General features: G+C 41.5%; 1 protein-coding gene across 1 annotated transcript in view; it reads left to right on the top strand.

The window, feature by feature from the left end:
- Window positions 1-8,765: 8,765 nt before the first annotated feature.
- The window catches only part of PTBP3 (polypyrimidine tract binding protein 3), a 258,869-nt gene continuing 241,993 nt past the window's right edge, over window positions 8,766-25,641 (top strand). Inside the window, exon 1 of the mRNA XM_063455301.1 lies at window positions 8,766-8,851. The gene's annotated coding sequence lies outside the window, so the exon portion shown is untranslated. The remainder of the gene's footprint in view (window positions 8,852-25,641) is intronic.

Below are 25,641 nucleotides of genomic sequence, written 5' to 3'. Positions count from 1 at the left end.
AGGACGATTGGGTCGGTCTGATTCCTTGGGCGGAGTTTGCACACAACAATCTCGTTTGTGATTCTACTCGTTCTAGCCCCCTTTTCATGAATTATGGCTTTCATCCTTCCATTCTTCCCTCGGTTTCTCCTTCCCAAGGGGTACCGTCGGTTGATGTTCATGTTGCCAATCTGAGGAAGTTGTGGGATCAAACTCGACAAATTCTCCTGCACAATTCCATGTTGTTCAAGAAACACGCTGATAAGCGTAGAAGGGCGGCTCCAGTTTTTGTTCCAGGTGATAGGGTATGGTTGAGTACCAGAAACATTCGCTTGAAGGTTCCTTCTATGAAATTCGCCCCTCGTTACATTGGTCCTTACAGGGTCCTGACTCGAATTAACCCAGTTGCGTATCGTCTGGCCCTTCCATCTGCCTTACGCATTCCTAACTCCTTTCATGTTTCCTTGTTGAAACCTCTAGTCTGTAACAAGTTTTCCTCCACTGTATCCTCTCCTCGCTCTGTTCAGGTTGAGGGTCAGGAGGAGTATGAGATCAACTCCATCATCGATTCTCGAATCTCTCGGGGGAAGTTACAATATCTTGTTGACTGGAAGGGATATGGACCTGAGGAGAGGACTTGGGTACCTCAGGAGGATGTGCATGCCCCTCGCCTCCGCAGGGCTTTTCACTCTCGTTTTCCATCTCGACCCGGTTCCTTCCGCCCGGTGGGCGTTTCTGAGAGGGGGGGTACTGTCATGGTACCTGTTGTCTCTACCTCAGAGGAGGTGAGACACTTAGACGTTCATCCTCTCGGAGGGGTTGACTCACTCGTTCCTCGCAGTTCTCTCGGCCGTTTACACGCCGGCCGCGAGGGATCCGCTTCCTTTTATGACGCGGCACTCAGTAACCGACGTCATGACGACAATCCGTTCCGACCTGTCAATCAAGTCCCGAGCACGAATCAGGACTCGTCGGGGGCGTGATTCCTATCTAGAACCTGGGTATAAAGTAGGGTTGTCTGCATTTGCTCATTGCCCTGTCGTGGTTCTAGCTTGTCTAGTCACTCAGTGCTCTTGTTTTATATTTGTCTCTTTGGTTCTGACCCGGCTTGTTTATTCTACCCTGCTTATCTCTATTACCCTTGACTCGGCTTGTCTCTCGCTTACCTGCTCTCTCGTTCCCTCGACCTCGGCTTGTCTCTAGACCATTCTTTGCTTACTCCTTACGTTAGTCCGGCCATTCTAAGGTCCGGTATACGTACCTACCACCTGTTTTTACTCTGCGTGTTGGATCCCTGTCCCGATCCTGACATGTATGAATGCAGTGTGTGTGTATGAATGCAGTGTGTGTATGAGTGTAGTGTGTGTATGAGTGCAGTATGTGTGTGTATGAGTGCAGTGTGTGTGTGTAATGAGTGCAGTGTGTGTGTTTAATGAGTGCAGTGTGTGTATGAATGCAGTGTGTGTGTATGAGTGCAGTGTGTGTGTAATGAGTGCAGTGTGTGTGCATGAGTGCAGTGTGTGTATGAATGCAGTGTGTGTGTATGTGTATGTGATGCAGAGCCTTGGTGGGGGGGTGGGGCATTTTTATTATTATCTTTTATATTATTATTATTATTTTTTCTATATTATTATTGTAATATTTTTTATTTTAGTATTATTAAAATTTTTATGTTATTTATTTTTGTCCCCCCTCCCTGCTTGATACATGGCAGGGAGGGGGGCTCTCACTCCCTGGTGGTCCAGTGGATGGGCTGTGTAGGAGGGGGCTGGCAGAGAGCGTTTACTTACCTTTCCTGCAGCTCCTGTCAGCTCCCTTCTCTCACCTCCGGTCCGGTCAGCTCCCTCTGCAAGTCTCGCGGTGTGAGTGCCGTGCGGAGCTCTGACTCCACGGCTCTCGCGAGACTTGCAGAGGGAGCTGACAGGAGCTGCAGGAAAGGTAAGTAAACGCTCTCTGCCAGCCCCCAACAGCCCCTTGTCTGTATTATGGCAATGTAAGTTACCATCATACAGACACTTACTCGAGTATAAGATGAGTGGGGGGTTTTCAGCACAAAAAATGTGCTGAAAAACTCGTCTTATACTCGAGTATATACGGTACCTACTTCGAGATCTGCAAAGATGATCGGTTCACTCGACTGGACCTCGAGGATGCTTTCCTCTCAGTACCAGTCGCGCAGTCATGACGAAAATTCCTACGATTCCGTTGGTACAACCGGGCCTGCCAGTTCACCTGCCTACCTTTCAGACTTGGCTCCATGGTGCTTCACGAAGCTGCTGAAACTGATCATGACTCCCCTACGGTCACTAGGGATACGATGCATAAGCTATCTGGATGATTTACTACTCTATTACGACATGGTTTCAAGACTACGATCTCAAACGAACCTTGTGGTAGACTTCCTCGAATCCTTGGGTTTTGTGGTAAATCATGACAAAACAGCGCTGGAACTGTCGCAAATCGCTTAATTTTTGGGGTTCAAAATCGACTCCATCTCATGCATGCTTTGGCTAACCCTCAAAGAGATAGCCACTATTAGCAAAGAAACTCAGGAGATACTGAATATGGATCACATGCAACTTCGTGTCCTCGTTTGGGTTGTTGGACTACTCTCCACTTCCATGCAGGCTTTTTACACAGATCCTCTTCACTACCGAGCCATGCAACGACTGAAGGCACACTATCTGCGATCCGGAATCTCATACAACCAGACGATCCCTCTCACGAACGAGATACGCACGGAGCTCCGTTGGTGGCTTCTCCACAGGCAAGCCAGGAATGGGAAAGCCACAGACAACATCTTAGTGGTCCAATATACCAATCATCTGGCGGAGCTCGATCCCGGGCACTAACAGATGCAAGAAAAGAGATTTACAGTTTCTGTCTCTCCCACAATATCAGGTTACAGGATCCAGACTGTGAAGCAGTGGATGCGTTCCTTCAGACTTGGCCTAACCTGGGGGCTTACGCCTTTTTCACGTTCTCCATGTTGGCGGGAGTATACACCAGGTACGCAACCAGAAGATGTCTACGCTCCTCCGGACAACGCTACGGCAGTGTCAAGCGTGGTTCCCGGTCCTTCTGGAACTACCCTAGAACCATCCTCTCCTCCTACCCTCGTTTCCCCTCCTACTATCCGACCCTCAGGGAAAAGCGCACCTTCTGGTACTACAAAGATGACTAGATCTGGTGGCTTGGAAGATTTAAGGGGAACTTGGGCTACAGACGGTCTATCACAAATCACTAAGGATCTGCTATTGGACTCAAGGGCCCCGGGATCCAGACGAAGCTACCTCGCAACCTGGAACAAATGGTCTAGCTGGCGTTTGTAGAGGGACTCATCTCTTTACGACTCCTATCACCATGATTCTCAACTTCCTATCTCAGACATCATGAGTTCGGTGGACTGGTCTCGGAAAGAAACCTTTCGGATTTTTTATTTCCGCCCTTCCTCTCACGCTTCTTTTTCTCTAATCGGATAGCATAAAAAATGCAAAATATGAAGCCTCTTGTCATGTGGTAAAATTGTAGATTATGCTAACGTAGTGTACTAATAATCTTAATTTTAGTAATGACAGGAGGCAAATATTTCCCCCCACCCCCTTTTTATGTTTCCCTCCCCTTTTATGTATATTTTGTACTACTCTTATCTATGTACTAACTTCTGCTATCATTTATAGTCCTTTATCTAGAATGTAGTTGATGACAATTCTGGAGGGTTTGATAACTCTTTAATTTGAGTTTCATATTATTCAATTTATAGACGATTATACTATGCATGTATGTACAAAAATGAGATGTAGAATCACAGTCACTACCAATACCTTTCACTTATTTCTCCTTCTTTTCAGTAGCAATACTTCCATCGACTACAAGCGGAATGTAATTTCCCTCAACAATTCGTTACAGTTCGGAGTTATCAGTTTTCCATTTCCAGTTAAAAGGGACTACCTACGTTCACACCAAAGAAAGAGGGAGAATTGGGGGCTGTCCTACCTTATACCTGTGATGACTGTTTTCTGATTGCTTAAAGTTTTTTGATTGACTTGTTGCTGCTGGAGTTTTAAGTAAAGAAAGTCAATGCAAAATACTTGCCTCCTGTCATTACTAAAATTAAGATTAGTAGTACACTATGTTTAAACCTATTTAGTTTAGAAAAACGTCGCCTGAGAGGGGATATGATAACATTATACAAATATATTTGGGGCCAATACAAACCTTTGTGTTTAAATCTATTCACAAACCGGACTTTACATAAGACATGAGGTCATGCGTTTAGACTGGAAGAAAGAAGATTTCATCTAAGGCAAAGGAAAGGGGTTTTTTTGCTGTAAGAACAATAAGGATGTGGAATTTTCTGCCTGAAGAAGTGGTTTTATCAGAGTCCATACAGATGTTCAAACAGCTACTAGATGCATACTTGCAAAAACAGAATATTCAAGGATATACTCTTTCAATGTAGGGTAATAACTGCTTGATCCAAGGATAAATCTGACTGCCATTCTGGGGTCAAGAAGGAATTTCTTTGCTAGCTTGTTGCAAGATTGGAAGTGCTTCAAACTGGGCTTTTTTGCCTTTTGGATCAACAGCAAAAAACAAATGTGAGGAAGGCTGAACTTGATGGACGCAAGATTGAAGATTATGCTAGCTTTAGTGTACTAATAATCTTAATTTTAATAAGGACAGGAGGCGTGTATTTTGCATTAACTCTCTTTACTAAACTCCATAGCAGTAAAGAAAAACACAAAGAATAACAATAAATCAATGAGCAGCATAGTATATAAAAGGGTCATGCTGCCTGCACACTTCCTCTTTCTTTAATCCAAGTCCTGACTGAACCCGAAATCAACCAAAAACCAAACGAAACCAGTAGGAGCATCCTCTGGGAGGCGCTGAACTTGAGGAGACTCCCAATCATCGAAACGAAGAACATGAGAGACAAACAAAGTCATCAACCAATCAGGCGGAGTCGTGGGTTATCCCGAAATGACATCCAGTGGAGGACACCCCAGGGTATTTCAAAAGGCATATTTTGAACCTTAGCATGGGATCATTTTTCCGCTAGCTTGTACCAAGTGGTAATAAGCGTTTTTTCTGCCTTTTTGACACACAAAGTGAGTTTGCACAGTATATTTTGCAAACCTTATGTATACTACCACTGTATAATACTTCATATGTTGCTCAGCTATGTCTGCTGAGTACAAAAATACCCCCGTATGTACCTTTGCCAGGTATATGTGGACATCGGAGGGGCACATTTGGGACACAGCCATTCCATTTTTTTTTTTCAAACTTTAAATTTTTACGCTGTGCCCATGTCCCATTTTAGAGTATTTTACCAGGCTATATAATCCAAATACCCCATGAAGCCATACCATTTCTTAAAGTAGACACCCCAGGGTATTTCAAAAGGCATATTTTGAACCTTAGCGTGGGATCATTTTTCCGCTAGCTTGTACCAGGTATAGTGGTAATAAGCGTTTTTTCTGCCTTTTTGACACACAAAGTGTTTGCACAGTATATTTTGCAAACCTTATGTGTGCTACGACTGTATAATACTTCATATGTTGCTCAGCTATGTGGTCCGAGTACAGCAATACCCCCGTATGTACCTTTGCCAGGTATATGTGGATGTTGAAGGGGCACATTTGAGACGCAGCCATTCAGTTTTTTTCTAACTTTGAAGTTTTACGCTGTGTCCATGTTCCAATTTGGAGTAGTTAAGATGGTTGGTTATTGAAACTTCCGCACAAACACATACTATTTATTAAAGAATACACCCTGGGGTAATTCAAAAGGCATATTTTGATCCTTGGCGTGGGATCATTTTTTCTCTAGTTTGTTCCAGGTGTAGTGGTAATGAGCGTTTTTAAATGTATTTTTTTTTTACTTTTTAAAACTTTTTTAACTTTTTAAACTATTTTTCAAACTTTTGTTTTGCTTATTAATTTTTTTAAAGTTTCCTAAACTTTCTTAAAACTTTTTTTTACAGATTTAGCTTTTTCTTTACCGTTAACCCCTAACTAGCAGTAAGCAGCACTAACAGTAAATTCCCCATTTTCCCATAACTCCCACCCACCCTCCTAGCTAGCAAAATATTTAATTAAACAATATTGAAATTAGTTAATTAAATAAATTTAACCCATGAGGGTTAAAATATAAATAAAAGTTAATCGTCAGGGGTTGAAAAAATTAGATCACAGTATAATACTGTGATCTGTATTTTGATCACTGTAGGCAGTGATCGACTGGCAGGGAAGGGGTTAATTTTTATTTGGACTGGGTAAAGGGGGTGTTTTTTAATTTTTTACTTAAACGTTATTAAAACTTTTTTTAACTTAATTTTTTAACTTTTTAAAGCTTATTTGAAAACTTTTTTAACGTTAACCCCTAGTTAGCTTAACACTAAATCCCCCAATTCCCCACTAACTTCTACCCTCCCCAGCTAGCTAAATTTATAATTTTAAAATATTTAAATTAATTATCCCCTGAGGGTTAAAAAAAAAGAATTAACCCTCAGGGGTTAAAAAAAAAGTCGGATCATAGTAAAATGAAATCCCTGCCAATTGATCACTGTAGTCAGTGATCAATTGGCAGGGAAGGGGTTAATTTTTTATTAAACTGGGTAAAGGGGGGTTGGATTTTAATTTAACTTTATTTATTTTTTTACAGGGGGCAGGATTAGCACTGATCCGTCTCCCTGCACTTCACAGTGAACCCGGAAGTGCAGGGAGGCGGAAGGTGAGTATACTGAGCACATGTGCCCGCTCTGACATGCTGTCAGTGCGGGCACATGAGCTGGGACAGCCGGGTCCGGTGCTCCCGGTCTGCCTCTAATACAGAGGCAGACCGGAGCACCATTAACCCCGCGATTGCGGCGATCTGGGGTTAATTTTAACCGGTGACATACGAGGTCCATCACTCGTCGTTAAGGGTTTCCCCTGAGTGATGGACCTTGTCCGTCACTCGTCCTTAAGGGGTTAAAGTGCTATATCATGATTGATCTGTGGGTATGTCACACACACACATGCCTACGATCACATTCTTGCCTGCAGCCAATCAGGGAGTGCCTTAGACTATTTAAACCTGTTTTGTCCATTTCTCTGTGCCCTGTCGTGGTTTCCATTGTGGTTATCCGAGAGCTCGTTCCTGGTATCATTTCTAGTGTTTTTGACCTTGGCTTCCCTTTCTGACTATCCTATCTCTGTATTCCTTGACCTTTGGCTTGGCTCCTGACTATTCTGAATTCTCCATTCCTTGACTCGTGGCTTGTTCATTATTTCTATGTCTTGTCTTTATCCTGTCTTGTGGTTTTTTCCTTTATACGTTAAATCCGGCCATTCTAAGGCCAGGTAATACGTCTTAGGATTTTTCTTCATATCTACTTAAGTTCTGCGTGTTGGCATCAGCTATTCCTGACAACATTGCAGAATTATGTCACACCACACAAGGTAGAATAGAAAATGGATAGTGACGTATTACCAGTCCTTAGAAGTGTCTGGACTTAACGTACAAATAGTTGGAGATATAGTAAAGCTGAGGAAAAAGTCTAGTTCAAGTGAGCAGTGTCTAACTTGACGCATGGATGGCGTGAGATAGATGGACGTGGCTCACTTATGCCTTGGATGTCGTCAACATGACGAGTATGGCAGTCCTGTCTCAATATTGACAAAAGAAGGTTGGGCAGTGATACCCAATGTTTGCATTTTATATTCTCTTATTTCAAACTACACCTGGTGGAAGAAGAAGAATTTCTAATTCTCACTCCTAAACTTCTATATCATTGACATACTACAGAAGCACTTGGGAAATCAGCCTTGGACAATGAAGAATGGAATGATATTCTCCAAAATACACATTCTATTAACACCTGTATCACACTTAGGAAGAATGCATTTAAGACTGTGAATAGGTGGTATTTCTTAATAGTCAGACTTCATCAGCTCTGCCAATCTTTCCTATCTCTGTTTTAGAAGATGTGGTTTGGTGGGTACCTACCTGCATATGTTAACAGTTAACATTTGTTGATACATGAGACTTCATAACACTAAAGATCTCTATCCTGATGGGGGAATGTTTTGGTCAAAAAAAAAAATAGTTACATTTATGACTGTTCCTTTGTTTTAGTTGTGCAAATCGTCATTGCTGTTCTTTCTGTCATTTCATATATGTTGATCCAATATAACTCATGCAAAATACATATATTTAACACAGATTTATCAGTAACCAACTGTTTTCCAAATAAATATTACATAGTTGTTTACATTACTATCTGAATATAATAGAGTGCACTGTGAATACATGAATATCATCTTTTTTTATCTCCCTGCTGTGCTTATTCCATTTAATGCACTCTCCTCCTGCATAATATATTACTATTTATTCTGCACAACTTTCCATCTACTGTTTTGGTCAGTAAAACATAATTAACCCCTTTATGAGCTGCAGAGCTATAACCACCATCAGGCACAGCCAGCCTGGGTTACAGCTGGGGCAGACCACTAACTAGAGACTTTGCAGGGATGGCCACAGGTAGGTAGACCTGCAGCCTAGCAAAGCATCACGGTAATTGTAGTTCTCTAACCCCTGGAGTTTTATCTTTTGATCTGCCTTGGATAAAAGATGTATAGAAGTTTGATGTCAGTCCATGATTTGTCAGTAAGTGCTGGCAGTGAAGCTGTTAATAAAATGACTCCTCCACCTCCCTCTACAGCAGTCGCACCTCTCTCCCTGCCCTCCTCTTTCTTCCCTCCTCCTCTCCTCTCATCTTCCCTCCTCCTCTTTCCTCTTCTCCACGCTGAGCTTCTTTTGCTCCCTCTCTCTCTCTGTCTCTTTTTCCTTTTCTCCTCCTCGTCCTCCGGGCCATGGATGGGTGAGTACCCGCTTTGCCTTAAACACTCCATACAGTATATTCTGCATAGAATGGTGTTTATTGGGGGATCTGGGACTTGGATCTGGGATCTTCCACTCTCTTCTGCCCCCCCTGGTCCAGCCAGGCTCACCCACAAATTACAATCCCCTTTGAACATCCCTCTAGGGGTGGGTGGGTGTGTGCTGGATGTGTTTGTAAACCTTTATTGCAGAAAAGCTATTGCCTTTATTACTAAACCATACTTTTTGCATGAAACTATAATTACCTCCAATTGCTGTCTGTGCTTTATAAATTACATTTAGATACATATTTATTTGCATGCAGGCAAATAGTGTTTATATAAGAATCCTGTGCCTTTAACTGTAATTGGAATCCTTCTATCTAGGCAAATCTCTTATCCTTACAAGAAAATAAAATATGTCCATGTGTATGATCTGTTGGTCATGCATATTTATTTTAAATGCCATTATTTAATTACTAGGTCGATCTTTTTTTTTTTTTCTCATCATGAGACCTCTTTGATCAGGGGGTGGCTAAAATATAAACCTCCAACTTTTGCAGAACTACAACTCCCTTTGATGCCATGCCATCTAAAAGCATCATGAGGATTGTAGTTCCAAAATAGCTGAGGGAAAGGGAGGGGTGGGTGTTAAATTTTTTGGTCACCCTTGACTTAGATATGAAATCTGCTGTTTTTGTTATGAGTACCACTCATTTCCTTGTTTTCTCTCCTCCCTGATCTGTCATGTTGCAAAGCTTATTGATATAATTCATCCTGAGGAAATGATAAAGGAGGAGGGTGAAGAACTGCCCCTCCCTGTCATTCTGAAATCACACCTGTGTAGCAACATATCCTACAGGCAAAGTGCTTCTGGGCCATTCCCTTCATCATATGGAGAGAGAATGCACCAGTCAGCATTTTGAAAATTAATTCAGCATGTTTGAAATTTAAAGAGAGCTCATTTCGAAGTATACATGCTATAGTTTCCTTTTGTTTGCTTGCAATCATCAAGCATTGACCATACCGTTTCATGATGACGGTTTTTTGATTTTGTGTTTGTATATTTGAAGTCCGAGATCTGTATTTTGAGGAAAGATTTGTGAAGTTTTTAGCTAGGCCAGGGCTAGCCTTTGAATTTCTAAGCATGCGCTAGTGTTGTTTTGATAAACAAATACCATGTTAAATCCAGTCAGTCTGGTCCTTTAACCCTAGGATTGTTAAAAGGGTGAGGTTCATACTTTAAGCAATTGAATGTCTACAGGAACACAAACTCAGGCCTTATCTTTTGTGACCACTGTTAATTTTATCGACTAACAATTTTAGTCAAATTTTAGCCGACTAACATTTTTGAGATTTAGTCGACTAAAAATAAAACAATTCAAATTACTAAAATCCGACTAAAACTGCTTTTTAGTCAAAAGACTATGACTAAGACTAAATTGAAATTTGCCGCCAAACTTAATACTGTTTGTGACAATGTCCAGTGATAATCAGTTTGTCCTCTTACTGTATTTTAGCGGTTGGTGTGGGTGTACTTAAACCACTTATGATTCTTTCTTTTATCTTTGCAGTTAAACAGTTACTATCACATTATGTTACGTAACTTTCTAAAAGTTGGAGATGTGGCTATAATTTATACTTTGATTAGATTTAAAACCTTTCAGTGTAACATGCATACTGTATACTTACTGGTTGTATTTTCTTTTCATATTATTTACAGGTTGGTATAACGCCATGACAGTTGCATGTACTTACACTGTACACTAAATTTGTGAACGCTCAAGAATTCAAAGGCCAAAATAGGCAAGCTATTAACTATTAAACTCCAAGTAGTTTTTTCTCAGCTCTGATATTCTAATCTTGAATTTGTCTGAACAGCCAAACCAAAGGAGGATTAACTTAATTTGCACAAAATTGCAGTTCGACTACATCTACCTAAATTATCTGTGATTTGGCTCTTATTGGGGAATATATTGGAAATAAAATAAAAATGTAGTCCCCAAATAAAGTCACTAGGCACAGTGTTTAAATAAATGACAGCAATGGTGTGCATATAACCTAATAACATATCCCTCTTCTCTTTGTATTACACTGGGTATAAAAGTAAATAACAGGCTTCCTGTTCTGCATGTGGGTTATGAAGTGGGGTTGTGTGTGTGGTATGTCCCAATCTGTAAATATATAATGTCACATTATGTAACCAACAAGGATACATTTTTAGCTATTGCTAGTTTTCAAGTTCATCCTGGTAAATGTTGCCAGTATAACTCAATAGTTCTTTTTTTTTTTTTTTCCCCTCAGTAAGGATGTTAGGTTTAGTTGAGATTGATTATTAATGAAAAACTCCCTAGACTGTGTTTAAAATTTAACTTAACTATTATGGAGAAGCTCATTTTTGATCAAATTAATAAGAGTGGAATGCAAACATATTCTGCCTGTTGTCTTTTCCCATCAGCCTTCACTCATGATGGACGCTTATGGTATTTTATCAAAGTTGCCTTGCATATTCTTCCACAGACCCTGTTTTGTACTCCTGTGTGTTTTCGGGAGTACGCTTGTGATGCAACCAATGGCAGCCTCCGTGGCCAGAGGCCAAAGTATTAAGCTTTACGGGGAAGTGGGGGTTCTTTGTGGAGGGGGATGGGTGCCTTGGGGAAGGAGTCTTTGCAAAACACATCACTACCTTAATATAAAAAGGTGGAAACTAAATTATCACAGCTAATCTTAGCTGAATAGTCCACATTAGCAAAGTTATTCGCGCACCTGCATCTTCTTGGAAGGCCTACATAACTGGCTAGGACCCCTGCACATATTGCTCCCCTCCCGTAGTGTGACAGGGGAAACAGCATTTAGACTTTTGTATGTCTGCAATTCTATTAATCGTCACCCCTTGGTACCATGATTTAAATTAATGTGAGGGGCCATCTGGATTAATGGGGTATCGGGAAGTCCCAACTGAGTTTTTAGTTATTCATTTTCTTTCACCATCCCCTGTACAGAGAGAGAGAGAGAGAGAGAGAGAGAGAGCAATTATTGCAGGTTTTTTAATCCCTTGTTCCCTGGTTGTGAGGGAGGAAGAAGATCATCTGCAGAATATGGCTAGCAATGTTATTGTACATTTAAATTTTAACTCTTTGTGTTAATTGTGCATGTATTTGGTTAAGATTGTTGAAGTAGTGAATCAAACACCCTTAATCCACCATTAATACAATGGGTTACTCCAACCTGTTTATATAATGTATTTTACATTCTGTCACTGCCCTGTTGTGCCCCATTAGCTTGTCCACACCCCTTTTTCATGTTAAGCCTGTAAAACAGCGGTTCCCAAATCATGCCTCATGCATCCTTACTAGTTCAGGTTTTCGGAATAACCAAACTGTGTCTAAGGGTTTTTTTTTTTGTTTTTTTTTCTTCTTCTTCTTCTTCTTCTTCTTCTTCTCTAAAAACACATTAGACACGAGTGGCTAATTCCTAAATCCTGGGCTGGTGGGTGGAGATGGGGGGCATGAAAACTGGTATGGAATCACTGCTATAAAAGTTAAATCTTATCTGGAATCAAGTAACAGGCAAGGTTTAGCCACACCCCACTCCAGCATCACACTGTATCAATTATTCCCATCTCCTTGGTCCAATCAAATGCTTCTAATATTGTTCAATGACAACAGGTGCATTATTTTGCACAGAATTGACATTAGGCAGCCCAGAGCAGAGTGCAACTAGCCTCTGGCACAAAAGTGCAATTATCTCTATCATGTGCAGCATTTGAAGCAGAAATGCTTCACAAAACATTTCTTGCTACATGACCACCAAAAGTGGTTGGACTTGAAATAAACTATTAACTAAATCAGGGGCAGTTTGGTTGTTGACAAATTGGCTTTTTTTTTTTTTGTACTTTGCAGCAAACCCCAAAGAGATTATACCTAGTATTTACCTGGGTTACTTTTAATCCATTCAAATGCATTTCTGGAGTATCTTGTGTTGGAAACAGTAATATTTACTGACCTCTTACCACACAAACAATATTATTTTTGTCATATTCTTACTTCATATAAGCTGTTACATATTGTCAGAAAGTCAAATAATAAAATAAAAAACCTGAAGCAAAAAAAAACTAAAAACACCTGGACAAAAACAATAAATTTTATCACAAAACATGTATGATCCAGAATTAAAAAAAATTAGGCCAACAGAGCTAAAAAAAAAATAAAGAAATCATTACTGCTTCTCAACTGTTTTTGCCCTACATTCTTTTTTTAATTGCTATTTAGTAAATATACCATAACATATCTATTCATATTGAAATACCAATGTTATTCTTATGCTAAATGCTGAAGTCTCTGCCATTTAGGAGTTAAATCACAAAGCGAGAGATTTAATGTTTAAAATGATTTTTATTGCACAGTCTGTTTAGTTTAGAATTTTATCTCCTGCACTGTTGATGGCCTGCTAGAGCCTATAGAGGCCTCCTGTGCATGATTAAAGTTACATTTATAGAGCAGGAGGTGAAAACTTCTAAGGTAAGCACAATGTACTTTAACAGGCAAATGACAATTTACAGGTTTGCTTTGTGAGACACAGCCAGGGGGACTGTCACTAAATGCTGAATGCAACGGCATTATCCATACATCAAAACTATTTAATTCAGCTTAGGTCCTTAAAATACCCCTTGCATTTGCACACACTGACAAACTACCCTATTTTCAGACATGCACCTACAACAAAGCATCCACACTAAAACGTGCCTTCATGCCATCGCACTATAAACTAATCAGCCACAACATTAAAACCACTGACTGGTAAAATAAAACACATTGATTATATCTTTATATAATGGCAGCAAGTGAACAGTCGGTTCTTCAATTTCATGGGTTGGGTGCAGTAAAAATGGTTAAGCGAAAAGATCCGAGTGGCTTTGATAACGGCCAAATAGTGATGGCTAGAAAACTGGGTCAGAACATCTCCAAAACTGCAATTTTTGTGTGGTGTTCCCGGTATGCAGTGGTTAGTACCTACCAAAGGTGGTACAAGAAAGGACAACTGGTAAACTGGTGTCAGGGTTGTGGGTGCCCAAGACTCATTAATAAGGAGCGAAGACTAGGCTGTCTGACCCGATCACACGGGTCTGCTAAATTCTCTGCCATTTATGAGTTAAATCACTTTTGTTTCTGTTTATGCAGCCCTAGCCACACCAACCCTAGCTGTTACTGACACAGCCTGCATGAAAACAAAATGGTTTCACTTTTAATCAACTGTAACATCTTTAAAAAAATGTTTATCTCCTGCTCTGTAATTTGAGCTTTAATCACATATAGGAGGTTCCTACAGGGTATAGCAAGCTATTAACAAAGCAGCAGATAAGAACTTCTAATTTAGACTATAAAGGAAGTTTAAACATTAGATGACTCTTTACAGGAAGTGTTTAGGAAGGCTGTGTAAGTCACATGCAGGGAGGTGTGACTAAGGCTGCATAAAGAAAGTCATTTAACTCCTAAATGTCAGATAATTGTGCAGCGAGACTACGTGGGCATGGGTTGTATGCCAAAACAGCTTAATAAAGCTAAAGTTGTTTTGATAACTATAGTGTCCCTTTAATGCCGGCCATGATAGAAAAGGTGCAGTTTGCTGCTTACGGATCTGCATAGACGCAGGCCAGCAGAGTGCCCATGATGACTGAGGACATGAGCGTCAAAAGTGGACCATAGAGCAATGGAACAAGGTTGCCTGGTCTGACAAATCATGTTTAATTTTAGATCATGTTGATGGTTGGGTGCTTGTGTGTCGTTTACTTGGGGACGTAATGACAGCAGTATACACTATGGGAAGAAGACAGGCAGGCGGAGGCAGTGTTATGCACACTGGATAATGCACACTGCAAACATTGTTCAGGAATGGTTTGAGGAACACTTCAAAGAGTTCAAGGTGTTACCTTGGGTTCTGAATTCCCCCAGATCTCAGGCAGAGGATTTTAATGTTGTGGCTGATCATTGTAAGTGTCTCTAACTGAATTCCCACTGTGCAAGTTCATGCCAGCAAATGCTCAAACTGGTAATTCCTGCCATGTGTATGCTGTCAGTCTCTAGTAAAGTGCTATGAAATATATTTTAGTATTTAAAATTATTTTAAAAAATTATCCATAAATGTGAATGTTTTTGCTGAATTTACTTAGAGGTTATCTCCGATTTTTTTTTTTTTTTTTTTTTTGAAATTCTGTTCTTGTCTATGAGCTAATAGTACTTACTTTACTGGGGACACTGTTAAGGCCCTGCATGGCAAATTATGCAAATTGATATTGCCTGTGGATTTTGTATGGGCTGCAAGTAGAAAAAGGGTGCACGTTGCACTGTATAATCGGAAGATGCCCAGAGAGTATAACATCATTGGGTGGTGGTACCTGGTATGTGTGTTTTATATGTGCCTATACTACAAACCCCACTGCAATAAATATATCAGAGATGTATTTATTTTTATTTTTCCTTTTTTTTTTTTTTTTTTTTGTGTATGTACTACATGAAAGGACCACTATAGTCACCCATACCACTTCAGCTCAATGAAGTGGTCTGGGTGCCAGGTCCCACAGGTTTTAACCCTTCAGATGTAAACATAGCAGTTTCAGAGAAACTGCTATGTTTACATCTGAAGGGTTAATCCAGCCTCTATTGGCTGTCTTCCTGACAGTCGCTAGAGGCGCTTTCCCCGACGCTCAATGCAAAAATCGCATTAAACACACAGAACGTCCATAAGAAAGCATTGAGAAATGCTTTACTATGGGCGGTTTTAATGCGCGTATGGCTCTGGCCGCACATGGGCATTCGGCTCAATTTGGGAGCTGACGTCAGAGAGAGAGGTCACCAGCGCCGAGGGAGCCCAGCGCTGGATAAAGGTAAGTGACTGAAGGGGGTTTTAACCCCTTCAGCCCAGCGGGAGGGGGGGCCTGAGGGTAGCGGGGACCTAATGATAGTATAACAAACGAGTTTGTTTTTCTGACACTATAGTGATCCTTTAATTTAGTTCTATGGAGTTCAGGGTGTAGGAAATGCCTTCAACTATTTCTGCTAGGTTAGGAAGTAAATGGGATGTCAGAGTGACTAACAAAATCTTCCTAACGATCTGTAACAAAACCTCTTTCCTCTGGACATGCCATGGAGAAGAAAAATAATGTGGGCTTTAATTGTGGTTTAATGTTTCAGTGCCAGAGGGTGCATTTTGTACAGCATTGTGCACGTGTTAGACTCTGTATCCTCTATTATAAAATGTCTGAAAATTATATTAATAATCGGACTCTGTTGCTCATTTTCCACTACAGACCTAATTTATCCTTTGGCAGATGGAGTTTCCGGGGCATACGGTCATTTAAGCTATAAGGAAAAAATTATCAGCAAAAGACCAGTCTTTCTGTAGTTCTATGTATCAGGATTGTTAATCACCTCTGTTCCAGGATGGACTGTAATTATATTGGTAATGCATAAATTTGGTCATGGAAATTCATTATTATCTATGCAGTCGGGAAAAGGGTGGACTACTATGGGTACTAGGGGAAGACTTGTGTTTTGTTAAACTGTACCTAAATACATTGAAAAAGCATGGAACAGTGACCATAGCCCCTTGGTATCATAACCACGTCACTGAGCTTTTGTGGCTATGATGCTTAGAACATCTCTTAAATGTGTTCTTAAGAATTGGTTTGAATAATGATAACAACAGTCAATAATCGTGTTCATCAAGATGTGAATTTAAAGGAACACTTCAAGCCCCAAAACCAGTTCAGCCAATTTAGACCTTGATTTAATTGAAGACAATATGCTTTATTAGCAGTGTATCCTCCTGATACAAATGTTATCAGTTCAGATTGATTAAATTATCGCTGGTAAAGGCTTATTGGAAGCTGATAATTATTGGTTACAATATTTAAAACTGCCTATATATTACATAAAAAATATTGAATGGGGCGGAGCCTGACCTTGACAGGGAGCAGATGCCATTTCACCTTGCTCCGTTCTAGGCATGGGGAAAATTTTTGGTTCGGTTCGGCATTCCGAAATTCGGGTTTTTCGCAATTCGGCCACTTCGGAAATTCGGCAACTTCGCACTTCGGAATTTCGGAACTTCGACATTTCGGGACTTCGGCACCTCGGGACTTCTCTTGCAGGCGCTTGGTAGATAACTCCCTAATTCCCACGGTATTAGGGAGTTATCTACCAAAAGGCTGTGTCTTTCAGCCAAATTTACTAATACTAAGTAAAAATTACTTAGTATTAGTAAATTTTGCCCCTACTCGCTATACCGCGAGTAGGGGCATGTCTAGTAAACAGTGAGCAGCCTGTGACTGCTCACTGTTTAAAAAAAATAAAAAATAGTGCCCCCCCGGCCTCCACCCCTGAGCGGTGGGTGGGGGCCCTAAAGTAAAATGATAGGGGGGACCTATTGTCCTCCCCCCCGGCCTCCACCCCTGAGCGGTGGGTGGGGGCCCTAAAGTAAAATGATAGGGGGGACCTATTGTCCTCCCCCTTGGCCCCCACCCCTGAGCGGTGGGTGGAGGCCCTAAATTGTAATAAGGGGAGGGACCTAGTGTCCTCCCCCCTGGCCCCCACCCCTCAGTGGCAGGAGGGGGCCCTAAATACTAATAAGGGGGGGGACCTAAGGTCCCTCTGATCCCCACCCCTGAACGGTGGGTGGGGGCCCTAAAAAATTAAAAAATTAAATTAAAAAAAAAGTCAGCCCTACTCCCTAATAAAAATTATCCCCCTACCTACCCCCTCGCCCTAAAAACTAATGAGGGGGGGACCTTTAACTAAATACCTGTAAAAAAAAAAAAAAAAACTTACCATTCGATGTTTTCTTTCTTCTAAAATCTTATTTTTTTCAGCCCCAAAAAAGGCCAAATAAAAAACCATAATAACCGACGCAATTATATAAAAAAAAAGAAAAAAACAAGCGAAAAAAAGAATAATCCTTCCCATCAGCGAGGCAGGAAGCACCTCCACCGCATAAATATTCTCGACCCTGCGGATCCACTCGTCCCTATTGGGTACCCCTATTGGTTCCATTTCTGGTAAACCAGGATAAGGGCCTTGGTCGCGTTTGGTAAATGGCGCAAGTTCGATTATTTATAAAGTGAGACAGGTCGTGATGAAATATGCAAAAGGAATAATTCAACTGACTATTCGGCTGGTTCTCCCAATATTGCTGTCACGTCATCTTTTACCATCTCCCAATATGGGATGAGGTCCCAGCATTCCCTCCAAATGTGTATCATTGTCCCCCTTTAGACTTGACATCTCCAGCATGTTGGGGGAAGCGTGGGGAAAATTCTGTTGAGTAAGGCCGGCGTTTTATACCAGAGAGATATGAGTTTATAGTTCATTTCTTGGTATTGAGAACTGATTTTGCCACAGTAACGTCTTATTTCACTGTTATTGCGAGAAAGTCTTGCCTATGAGATTTTTCCATTGACTTTGGGTTCCTGTCAATAGGTATTGACAGAGCGTGGAAACTGCCTTTTCAACTGTAGTGCCCTGTATGCAAAGGCCTTCAAACCAGGTGAGTTCCCTGTGTAACCAACCTTTGTGTGGGAGTGATTTGTAATAATATATCAGTTGCTTATATCGAAGGGAATCCAGGGGTGTTCATGGTCTACCCTCCAACAATGAGTACAGACTCCTCAGTGCCCCATCTTGCAGGGCCTTATGGGTAGGAATGTATTCCCCATCCCCTAGGAAGGACCAGGCCCTCGAGGGAAGTCCTTCCCATAATTTGCCATTGTTCGTGACCAGCAGTAAGGGACTGGGTGCAGGCGAGATATGCGTCTGTTCTCGAATCCACTTCCAGGTTAGTATTGCTTGTGAAACTGGGTCCCCACCGGTCCTTTGTTCCAGGTCTCCAGGTCCCCCAAGTTCCCCCCCCCCACTGGTGCCCCCTCTGTCAAGACTACCCATTGTTTTTGCGGGCTGCCTATGTGCCATTCATGGATGCGCTGCAGAATCATGGCCTGATGATATTGTTTAAAGTGGGGCAACACCAGGCCCCCTCTCTGTCGAGGCAGGCAGAGTAGATCGTGGTGCAGCCAAGATCTTTCCCCCCACCACACATTTTTAACTACTGCTGTTTTCAGCAAAGAGAAAAAGGATGCCGTCAAAGCTAGTGGGATGGTCTGAAAAAGATAAAGAACCCTAGGCAGTATATTCATTTTGATGACCACTATCAGCCCATGCCACATCACATGTGGGTATGTCCATCTGTCCAGGTCAGCCAGCAATGTTTTCAACAGTGGTATGAAGTTGTGTTGGTAGATGTCTCGTGGGTCCGTGGTTATCCATAGTCCAAGATACTTCATTTTGCCAAAGCACCTGTGGAATGGGAACAACGAGTCTAAGGCAATGTAATCCTCGGTGGGGAGCATAACATTCAGCACCTCACATGTCGAATTCCAAAAAGAAGCAGGGTAGCATGGTCCAAGGATTGGCTATAAAAAAAAAGAGAAGATCATCCGCGTAGGCAGCGACCTTGTGTTCCACCCCCTGCCATATATATCCTTGGATATCGGGGTTCCGACGAAGCTCCTGGAGCAATGGCTCCAGAGACATGGCGAACAACAGTGGGGAAGGAGGGCAGCCCTGACTCGTTCCGTTGCTGATTCCACAATCCGCCGTTAGAGCCCCCTTGACCTTCACCGAGGCTTGTGATATAATGCGGTGATCCAGGTGAGTAACCGTTCCCCCATTCTCATCTTCCTCAGTGCGACTTGGAGTCCAAGCACAAGGTCTTGTTGAGCCTCCATGTCGAGGCCGAGAGTCGAAATAAATGAGACTTGAGTTCTATGCTGACCCATCCATGGTCCGACCATGTGGCGGGTTCAATTGTAGCTTTTAACAAGCGGGAGAGGCCCTCCTGTTTAATGAAGAGATAGTCAATACGGGAGTAGTGGGTAAAGTCTTTGATAGTAGGGTTAAGCTCACCTCATATTTTACCAAGATTTAACCTGGGTCACCTTGCAGTGGAGACTATTTACACCCATTCACCATCCAACTGAGAGTTGCTGACTTGGATTGGAATACCGGTGGATGTCACCCAAATTCCTTGTTATAACACAGAAAATCTCCTCTCTGGCCGAATCACCAGCTCTCCTTCATGCCTTGGGCCTACCAGTGCCTTCATCTGACCTAGGCGGACTACCGGGCAGCTCTATAAGAGACCACGCTACCACTGCCCCCTTCCACCTGCTTCTAATACAACCTCAACACCAGGGACTTGATTTACACAGGGACTGTAATACTTCAGTGCGGTTCGAAGTTTCCTTTTTGATTTGTGTTTATTATTATTATTATTATTATTATTATTATTATTATCTTTGTTTTATTCAGTCTAATTTCTCAAGCTGAAAACACTGCATCTCCTCCTAAGAGGTAATGCAGTACCTGCCTCTTTCGCCTCCGGAGCACTTTTAAATTGGGCTTAGCCCTGTCTTATGGGTGTCTTGCTCCACATTCACGCTCACCAACCCTTCCATCCCTCCCCACCCCCACCAGCCCCATGGTTAGGGGTGCATTAGCTGATGGTCGGAATCTATACCTACTGGTATTCATGATTATGAATCCTAACCAAAATGCCGCGTTTAGCCTACCCGCTCCACCCACTCTACAGGCTACTCATTCCTACATAAAGCTTTCTACATAAAACATTTAATGTTTGATTACCATGTTTATGTAACTGCTATTTTCACCAGGGGCGGACTGACCACTCGCGCACATCGGTTATGGACCGAGGGCCCGAGTCAGTCAGAGGGCCCAGCAGCACTCCTGCTTCTGCTGTGGAGTTCAGAGATGTCCTCAGCCAGAAGGAAGGTATGCAAAAACAAATCCAGTGAAAGGTTACAAGGGGCCCATAATGACTTGAAGGGCCCCTGCAATTCATCACACTGTAAATAACCACCCCCACACTCAGTGTGAGACCTGGCAGCACACCTTGCTCTCACTGCCAGGTCTTTTCTTTCTTTCTTTCTCTCTCTCTCTCTCTCTCTCTCTCTCGTGCTCCGTGTAAGCATGGGGGGGGGGGGGCGGGGCAGGAAGCGACATCACACCCCCTGTTCCCCTTGCACACTCAAAGCATGGATGCAGAGTGAGAACAGGAGCCTGGCTTCTCTGGTGCTGCATGAGGAAGAACATTAGATTGTACAGGTAAGCAGGCTAGGGGTGAAAGGAGCATATTTGGGATGAAGGGGTGAGACAGGGCAGGAGCACACAGGGAGTTTTGTTAGATACATGTGGGGTAGATGAGGGGATACATAAATGAATGAGGTGGCTTAATGAATTGAGTGAGATGGAAGACAACTATGGGAACAGCTAAGACAAAAGTGGGGTATTGGGAAGGAGAAGTGTGAAGTGAAGCAGAGAAACAGCTGAGTGGGGATGAGGGGGACAGAAGCTGGTCAGATAGGTAACAAGTGGTGTTAGAGAAAGGGGAGACAAGGGGTGACAGATAAAATAGAGAAATAGAGTATGTGTTTTCTTATAGCTGCATCCTTTGAGTTTTCCTCCAACACCAACTCCATCAGATACATGACTCTTAAGAGGTATGACTGTTTTAGTGTTTTTGGTTGATAAGTTTCTGTAATTAGGCCCCATCATAATTGTCAGCACCAGACGCACTGGGCTCTTAATCTGGCCCTGGTCGTAGCTGCAACTGGGCCCATCACTCCAGAGGGGCCAGGCTGCCCTGTCGACCCCTGCAGATGCATCTTCTACAGTGGTGCAACTACCAGGGTCGCAACTGTCGCTAGTGCGACTGGGCCCTCGAGTTCTGCCTGTTAAGGGGTGCACTTTTTTCCTAGTGAGCCTGCCTATGTATGTGTGTACCTGTCTAGGTGTAAGCCTGTGCCTGAATTTGTAGGCTTGTCTGTGCCCTTTCTATGTTCCTGTCAATGGCTGTCTGTGTCTAAACCTGCATCTGTGTGTACCTGTCATTTAATGCCAATGTCTGTGTATCTTCTCTGTGTGCCTGCACACGAATGCCTCTCTGTATGCATGTGTCTGTGTGTATGCCTATGTCTGATTCGGTGTATGCTTGTCTGTGCTGTTTTGTGTATGCCTATCTGTTAATGGCTGTGTCTGAGTCTATATGCATCTGTGTGTACCTGTCAATGCCTGTGTATCCATTCAGTGTACGTGTGAATGTGTGTGTATGTGTGTGTGTGTGTGTGTGTGTGTATATGTATGTGTGTATATATATATATATATATATATATATATATCTGTGCATGTGTCTCACTGTGTGTACCTACCTGGGTCCTTGTGCACCTGTGTCTGTTTTTGTAATTATAAATTATTACACACACTCACAGCCAGTCCCACATATACACAAAATCACTCCAACTCCACACATAAATATCACACTCCGTTAACCACCACAGCCACACTCAGCCAAGTCACATGCACAATCGTACTCTGCTAACCCTCGCACGTTCACACACCGTGACCACAGATAACCCACTTAAAGAACCACTATAGGCAACCAGAGTTGATTTTTTTTAACCCTGCAGCTGAAAACCTAGCAATGAGTAAATCGCACTTATTTGACGCTGGACGTCCTCACTGAGTCCAGCATCAAATAAGATGCTTTTCTATGGGCGGGTCTGAATGCGCGCGCGTCCCTCTGGCTGCACATGTGCATTTGGCTCCACTCAGGAGCTGACGTTGGCAGAGGAGGAGAGGTCACCAGCGCTGAGGGAGCCTGGCGCTGGATTAAGGTAAGTGGCGCCAAGGGAGGAGGGCCCCAAGGGAGGGGGGCTCTCCAGGAGCCTATAGTGCCAGGAAAACACAGGTTTGTTTTCCTGGCACTATCGGATCCTTTAAGTCTGTTAATAAGGGAGGCGCAAGCAGGGGCAATGAGAGGGCCCTTTGTTGAATCTTGCACTGGGGCCCAGGTCATCCTAGTTAAGTCCCTGAATGATAATATGAAATTATCAAAGGAATGTACATAGGGTATTCATTAAAGTAAGAGATGCCAGAAATTCAAAGTGAATGTCAAATTTAAAACCTAAATAATTAAAATGAACAACAAAATTGACTTGGCGAATTTTTCTAATACAGCTTTTAAGCCTGTATTTTAAAATTCACTTTTCCCAGCAATTCTCACTTCAGGGAATAACCCTGAACATGTTTATTTTTATTTTTTTTATTCTAGTTAATTTATTAAAGTTATATTTAACATATACTTAATATTTTGTCTTCGAAGAGCCCCGGATCAAATTTTGTCCGGGGGCTCAGAAGCTGTCAGTCTGTCCCTGGCTTTGACCATGTCATGTTATGTACCACTCAGTATTTGCGTTTACATTATGCAACTGTACTCCATCCAAACATTGACGTGAAAAAAATTCTAATGAAAACAGTTTGTCAAAAAAAAAATATTGGATGAGGGAATTTAATTCCATTTATCAGTTACAATAATGCCTGATAAATTGCCTTATCGAATTCCGCAAAAGTTGTTAAGAAAAAAAAGAAAAAAATCCTATGGGGGTCAATATGATTACCACACTACTATAAGGGAGATTTCCGACTTCCTTTATGCAGCCAGCGGTTGCTCACCTTTTAATGAAAAACTAGCAGCTAGGCAGTAATTAGTGTCTTGTTGCTAATAGTATACAGGGTGACCTGTTAAAAGTGTTACTTTGCTGTTCTTAGCTATAACTATCTGCTCTCATTTAGTGCCACTTGCTGTGTAGACTCTCAGCTGATTGATATTGGTCCATTTAAATATAAAAAAAGAGATAACTTTTTAAAAAAGATGATTCACATAATAAAACCTTTTTTTTTTTTTGTTCTCTGACATGATAAAGGTTCCGTTTTCTGCAATTACATTTTGTTGTCATTGTCATCCTTCTTGCCCTTTGTTTCCTTTGAGGAAAGATAAACAATAGGTAATAAGCATGTCCACTGTGAAGGCTGGAGCCATATCAACTTGTCGGACAAGCTGGATGTGTAACAAAAATGTCGGACATTTTTGTTATGTTCTGCATTTTTGAAAATATTATTTGCTTAGATACACACAGGTGATGTGACCAAATTATTTTCTAGGTCTAAAAGTATGTTCTAACAACTTTAGGCTTGGAGGGCAAAATAGGTGTCTTTGGAAGATCCCAATAGATGGCTGATATCAGTGGTGTAATCACCGTTCTTCAGTGTACACTTGGTTTGTCCCTAGACATTTATTCTGACATGTTCTACTTGTTAGTGTTAACAGAGCTCAATGTAGATTCTGGTTGTAAATATGTAGGACTTTCCATAATAGCATAGAATCTGTGTGGACCAGATTGTTATGCTGGCCTGGATAGTCTTTGGTCCTTCAAGGTACATTATAAGCACAACTGAAGTTGCTGGTTATAATGGAAATATTTGTTTGGTGCAGCCACCACCCCATCCCCATTTTATTTTATTTTTTTTAAATCACACTGTTATTGTGTGGTTTGACAAAAAAAACGGGTCTCTCCTTGTGCTTAAAGCCCAGCCTCTCTTCCTTTTCCCAGATAAAGTGGGAACGTCACTTTATATTATTCATACAAAGCTGTTTGCTTACTCTGTCAATAGAGTCCTAGATTGGAAATATTTTAACAAATATGGATATATTTTAGTAGTGCGGCTGATCTTTGGATGTCATGGAAGCCCAAATTTTGTCAAACCACTCAATGTTAGGAAACAATGTGGGAATGCTGCCCACAAAGATTGCTTGCAATTTTACCATTACACTAAGTTGTAGTAGTTATGTGGTTTAGCGTGCTTCTCAGATATGCTGAACATGTCAAAGACTCTACATTGCCAAGGAATTTCCTACTTTAACATCATTATATGACAGTCTTTGCAGTTGAACTCACTCACACAATGGGGAAAAGTATTCACCCTTATACTAGTCTTGCTGAATGCTGTATTGCAGGGGCAGCTCTGAAACCTACGAGAATCTACCTGTTGAAGGACCCCTGCTGTTCTGCAATCCAATACTATCCTATTCTGGAGATTCAAAATCATTCTTGTATTCTTTGACGTCCTCATTTGACTTTCCAGAATGGTATTGTGTTCCATAATGGTATACATCTTCCATGTATCGATTACAGAATGGCCTTGTTCTTTTTGTCTTACTGCCCATTGCTTGTGAACTGTTACATTTGCAAAATAAATGTATTTTAACCCCTTAAGGACCAAACTTCTGGAATAAAAGGGAATCATGACATGTCACACATGTCATGTGTCCTTAAAGGGTTAAAAAAATATATATATATATACAGTAAAAATAGAAATCCAGCGCACTCACTTATCAACTAAACAGCTACTTTGATGCTGACAGATTTGACTAGTTTTATTAAAAACACATAATCTAGGCAAAAAATAATGGGGGTTTAGTTACACTATATGATCATACATTACATAAGCCTGCCACAAATGTTAATGTACCCCATCTTTGGCAGGTCCTACTCTCACTGCCAACTGTCTACTAAATGAGCTACTCACTTGGGGAAATCCTTCCATCTCGAGTTCTCTGCAGTATAAGGCTTAAATAGGGTCCTGAGATGAGACACCTGTGACAGGGGGCGGTGCAAAACCAAGGAGCTGGCTAGACTCCTAAATACTATATATATATATATATATATATATATATATATATATATATATATATTCTGATTAACCCATTTACAACTCATAAAAGTAAGTTGATTACATCACTTTTCTTATTGACCATTGGGAGACACGCTGATTCCTAGATACTCTACAATTAAGTGGTTAAAGTTTGGATTCACGACTGCTGATGT

The sequence above is a fragment of the Pelobates fuscus genome, chromosome 5 (assembly GCF_036172605.1).
Source record: "Pelobates fuscus isolate aPelFus1 chromosome 5, aPelFus1.pri, whole genome shotgun sequence".
Taxonomy (NCBI): domain Eukaryota; kingdom Metazoa; phylum Chordata; class Amphibia; order Anura; family Pelobatidae; genus Pelobates; species Pelobates fuscus.
This window is presented reverse-complemented; position numbering and strand designations above follow the sequence as displayed.